Genomic DNA, 6,086 nt, shown 5'->3' with positions numbered 1-6,086 from the left:
CATGGCCCTGGCAGAACCCTCGCAGGGCTGCTCTTCTCTGGTCCAGGGTCCAGGCCGCTGGCTCACGGGTTCTCATCACCTGGCAGGCCTGGCTGGATCTAGACTCCGGTTGGCTCTGGATAGGATAAACCTCCCCTTTACCCCCTGGGCTTTGGTCAGTGCTCAGAGGTACAGTTTTTTAAAAAATGAGAGCCACAGGGTTGACACGAAGCAGGTTAATGGGAAGGAGTGATGGGTTCTGTGACATTTATTGACCCTTGAGATGTGCCAGTGCTGTGACCTGCTTCTCATGTTTTATTTAAGTCCCTTCAGGAATCCATGAGGTGGGCGTTATTCCCGTCTTATAGATGAGGAAACTGAGGCCCAAGAGACTGCCTGATCCAAGGGCACTGGGCGGCAGAGCTGGGACTCCAGCCCTGTCTCCTGGTGCCCGCTCTGGAACGCACAGTCACACCCACAGGCTTGGGGTTCCTGCTTGTAGGTCCCTGCTATGCCCTGTGGAGTCCTGGGGCATCATCCCCTGTGGCCATGGACGTGGGCATCTGGCTGAGAGGAGAGGCCAGCCCAGTCCCCAGGGAGCCAGGACGTGCTCTTCCTGTGTCCCCTGGTGGGTGGGGCTCTGCAGCATCAAAAATGGTCAAGAGGAGGAGACTTTAAGGCCACCCTTCTATGTGCAGAAACTTAGGAGCCTTACTGCAGCCTTCCTTTTAGTGTGAGTTCTTCTGTCTTCTGCCGGACTTAAAAGGCATCATCTGTACATACCGTGCGGCCTCAGATGCCCCTTTGTCACAGACACCAGCAGCGCTTATCTCTGGCTAGTGGGATGGAGGGGCTTTTGTTGTCATTTTCCTGGGTGGATTTTTGTGCTCCCTAAACTATCCGTTTGGATAATGTATTATTTTTATAATTGGAGAAAAAATAAACAGCATATTTTAAAGCAAAAAATAAGTGCATTTATGTGACTACACAGTATTTTTCACTGCAGAGCTGGTGTTCACTATAATTACATTTCTTTTGTATTCAGTCTTTTCCATTTTTCCTGAAGTTTCTGTCTTTTAATGTTCTTGCACTTTTTGCCTCTGTTTCATAATGACATTTTTCCTTAACCTCTTCTGCCCATCAGGGATCAGGTGTTCTGTTGAACCCCTCTTCTCTGTGGAGTTTCTTTGCAGTGCCCTCCATGGTGCTGCTCCAGTCTGGACTCCTTCTCTCTGCACCTATTGTCAGCCTCAGACTTCCTGACACTGCTTTCCCTGGTTGGATCCACTGTTGCCTATATCCCGTTCTCCTTTTTTTCTTGGTATATTTACTCCCTAGTTTTACTTGAATATATCCTAAGAAATAATGTGCGGGAAGTAAACTTCCTTTCACTTTGGAAATTTATTGTTCTCATCTTCAGTTTAGTAAACAGTTGCATTGCTTTTGACTCTAGGTTATCACTTTTCTACTTTCTAGGGATACAGCTGCAAAATCTGATGCATTTTGATTCTTATTCCTTTGCAGATGGTCTGTGTTTCCTCCTCCATTTTGGAAGCTTTTAAGATCTTTTCTCTTTACCCTTGGTGTGCTGAACTTTGCAATGGTGGGTCTAGATGTGTGTGCTGCCAGAGGTGCTTCCAAAGGCAGAGGCACAGGGAGAAATACCCTGGCTTCCCTCTTCCTCTGCCCTCCAGTCTCCTGCCAGTGCCCCCACTGGGCAGCTCCCCCTGGGAGCAGGCAGACCTGAGAGCCTGGGAAACATTACCTGGAGGAGTCACATCTAGGAATACAGAGCAGGGCAGGGGAAGGGCAAGGGCAAGGGATAAATCTGAAGGCAGACAAGCCCAGGACCAGGGCAATTAAGATGACAAAATGTCATACGGAATACAATCTCACTTTGCTTTTTATGGTTTTAAAGGTTATAAAAGTAAAACATACTAGTTGTACAAATTCAAACAACATGTAGGTCTCCATTAAAAAGTGAAAGTCCTCATGCACAGCCCACCCATGATACTCCCTGCCCCCAGGGAATAACACTGTGGGTTTCAGTAGAGATCCTATCTGTGCATTTACAAGCTTTATAGACACAGGCTCATGTGATATGTACATAACACATTCTCACTGTTTCTTTTACATCCCCTTTGCTCAATTCTGTCAGGCTGATTAAGTTCTCATGTTTCCTTTGTCTTCTTTAAGTAGATTAGAAATTATACAGCTATTTTACAGTTTTGACTCAAATAGTTCAATGAAATATTCTATATAAAAATATGTATGTATATATAAAATATGATGTGTCTCCATTACTCAGCCTAAGATGTAACAGTATTGCTGAAGTATCCAGAAAGCCCCCTAAATTATAACCCCCTCCCACCCAACAACCACCACTAATCTGAATGTTGCTTTTCTTAAAACTATATTTTAAACTATATGTTATTTTTAAATACTATACTGGTAACTAATTGTGATGGGTTTTTTAAACTTATATGAAAGGTGACATATCATAAGTATTCTTATACAACTTGCAATTTTTACTCAATATTATGACTTTTTGTTAGATTCAAACATATTGCTATGAAACTACAAAATATTATCAAGAAAATTTTTTTTAATTCATAAATGACATCTTAATGTCAGAAAGATGTCATTTCTCCCCAAATTAATCTATAGATTCAATGTAATCCCAATCAAATTGCCAGCAGGCTTCACTGTAGACATTGACAAGCTGATTCCAAAATTCATATGGAAATGCAAAGGATCTAGAATAGCCAAAACAACTTTGAAAAAGAAGAACAAGTTTGGATAATTTACAGTACTTGATTTCAAGACTTATGAAGCCACGGTAATGAAGACAGTGTGGCATTAAAATACACAAATAGATCAACAGAACAGAATAGGGTCCAACAATTGACCCACATATATATGGACAACTGATTTTCAACAAAGGTACAAAGGTGGTTCAGTAGAGAAAGAATAGTCCTTTCAACAAATGGTACCAGAACAATTGAATACTCATATGCAAAAGCTAGAACTTCAATCCATACCTTGCACCATACACAGAAATTAATTCCAAACAGATGATAGATCTAAATTCAAGGCCTTTAAACTACAAAATTTCTAGAAGAAAACACAGGAGAAAATGTTCTTAAAATTTTAAGAAAATCTTAAAAGCTAAGAAATTTTTCTTAGATATAATACTATGATTCAAAAAGAACAAATTGATAAATTGGACTACATCAAAACTAAAAACTGCTCTTCAAAGACATAGCTAAGAGAGTGGAGAGACAATCACCAGATTGGGATATACCTGAAAAAGGACCTTCATACACAATATATAGAGAGAACTCTCACTACTCCAAAATAAGGCAAACAACCCCCCAGAATGGTCAAAATATCTGAAAAGACACTTAACCATGATGAAACTTATAATTTGATAAGCCTTGACATATGTATACACTCATAAACACAGTTTTTACCAAAACTGGTGGCAAAAAAAAGCACATATCTTGAGGGAAATGTACATTAAAACCACAATAAGATACCATAACTCCTATTAGAGTGGCTAAAATTGAGAAATATCCAGAAAGGCAAGGATGTGGAACAAGTGGGACAATCATGCCACTCCTAGGTATTTACCCAAGAGAAATTAAAAACACATGCCCATATACAGCTTGTACATAAATGTTCATAGCGGCTTATCTGTAATAGCCGAAACTGGAAACAGTGCTAATGCTCATCAATAGGTCAGTGTCCATAAGCAAATAGTAGAATATCCCTATAATGGAACACTACTCAGCAATAAAAAGGAATGGACTATTGACACATATAACAACACAAAGGAACCAGTATGCGGAGTCAAAGAAGCCAGACATTTATATGAAATCCTATAAAATGCAAGCTAATCTATAGTGATAACAAGGAAGCAGATAAGTGATTTCCTGGGCAACAGGAAACTTTTAGGGGTGACGGTATGTGCATCATCTTGATTGTGTTTATGGGTAAATAGATACGTCAACACATCAAATTATACACTTTAAATATGAGTAGTTTATCGAATGTCAATTATACGTCAAGAAGGCCATGTAAAAAATATGACTTTCGAAGACTCAACTCATGTCTAAGAAGATCTGCTTGAGAAGTTACAATGTCTCCTTACTAAAAATTAGTTTACTTTTGTTCTTCCAAACAAGTTTATTAAATTTGTAACTTCCTCCTTAATCTATATTACTTTGTACATATTATATATGCAATTGGTATGAGGTACATACTTATTGGCTCACTTTGGAAATCCTGGAGGTTCCATAAAAATACCTGGCTTTGCTCTAAGAAATATGCACTGCAATAGATGACTCCTCCCATAGCAGGGAAAAGCCTCGACAGTTCATTCTAACATTAAATTGGCAATTATGTACATGTGTCCATTTAAGTTACCCAACCAAGGCTGTCAGTATCCTCGTAAGGGCCGCAATCAACAAGGATACAGAGACCATCCCCCACCCCAGTTAAAGTCACCATTCTATTGCCTGGCAAAAAATGATTTCCCTCAGAAGGAGCATATACCATTTGGATTACACTTTATGAGAGTCAAGAGTATAAACTTTGGACCTAAAAGGCTGAAGTAAACTTGGCCTTACCTCACTTTGTAGATCATCTTAATTTGAATCATCTGAAACTGAACAATCGTATCTGGTCCTAAGTGAAAAGCTAATGCAAGATAGGCCATAGTGGGCTTCCCTGGTGGCGCAGTGGTTGAGAGTCCACCTGCCGATGCAGGGGACACGGGTTCATGCCCTTGTCCAGGAAGATCCCACATGCCGCGGAGCGGCTGGGCCCGTGAGCCATGGCCGCTGAGCCTGCGCGTCCGGAGCCTGCCGCAACGGGAGGAGCCACAACAGTGAGAGGCCCGCGTACCGGAAAAAAAAAAAAAAAAAAAAAAAGATAGGCCATAGTGTTAAAATTAAAAAATTAAATCAATAACTAGGAACTAACAGTTTATACTTTGGGAATGGTGGTCTTTGGGCTGCTGTGGGTAAAGCTCCCATGACCAGCACCCTCGAAGCCTTGCTCTGTGGGCCAGGTGTCACTATTTTACTGGTCCTGTGCTATCACCACCACAGGTAAAAATCAGCCTTCCCATTTCACTTTGCATTGATTGCATGATGGAACAAATACAAGGATCTACTTAAAGAGTTTTGTAACTCCTCTGTTCCCAGTCAGTAAGACAAAGGGTAAATTATGGCAAGAAATCCTTGGAAAATACTGTTCCTTTGGGCTGAGGCTCCTAGCCATTTGCTATATGACTATCCAACCACCTGGGAAAGGAAGAGCTTGATTGTACGAGTGTTCCCAAAGGCTGTGCTGTTTGCTTTTAAAGAGAGAATTTATACAAGCTCAACAAGGGAAGGCATGAAGTGGGCTGCCAAACTCATCAGTCAATTCCCCCTCTCTCTCTCAGAAATTAGGCATGCTTGATACTTGGAAAGTCTATATTAGTGACTAGAGAACCATATTTATGGCCCATGGTGCCCCAAGTGGGCAAATCTATAGTTGAATAACATCATGAGCAATTATCATGGTGATAAATAAGGCTGTCGGTTCACTTCTCACCTTGAGGGTATGTCCACAGCACTGTACTGAACCTTCTTCTCCAGGTCCTTCTTCCTACCCCTCCTGACCAAGGGGAACTCCACTGCTGGGAATTCTGAAAAGGGGAGGGAAATACCTCACCAGGAGTCACCATCTGCTTATAAGTTAATAGTACCATAGAAAAATAGAAAGAACTTCGCTGAATAACATCATCTTGGCCAATGTATGGCTCTTGATGTTCTCAATCTTTGTGCTCATTGCCTTGTAAGAAAAATAAGTGAATTATTAAGGCCTGACAAAGAGAGGAGCATCTCTCATAATCTGGTCAGAATTCCCTAAAACAATAGCCATACATTTTTACTAGTTAAAGAAAACAAACATATGAAATAGCAAAATTTTCAAACTACAGCAAAATTCTTCAGTTGTTTACTGACTTTTTCCTCTCCTTGATATAGTTTTATTACCTTATGAAAGATTTTCTCATTTTTCTCCAGAAGGGACATCTTTATAAAGAGTAAAGAGGG

This window comes from Grampus griseus, assembly GCF_964374135.1.
Source record: "Grampus griseus genome assembly, chromosome: 1".
Lineage (NCBI taxonomy): Eukaryota > Metazoa > Chordata > Mammalia > Artiodactyla > Delphinidae > Grampus > Grampus griseus.
Note: the sequence above shows the minus strand (reverse complement) of the source record.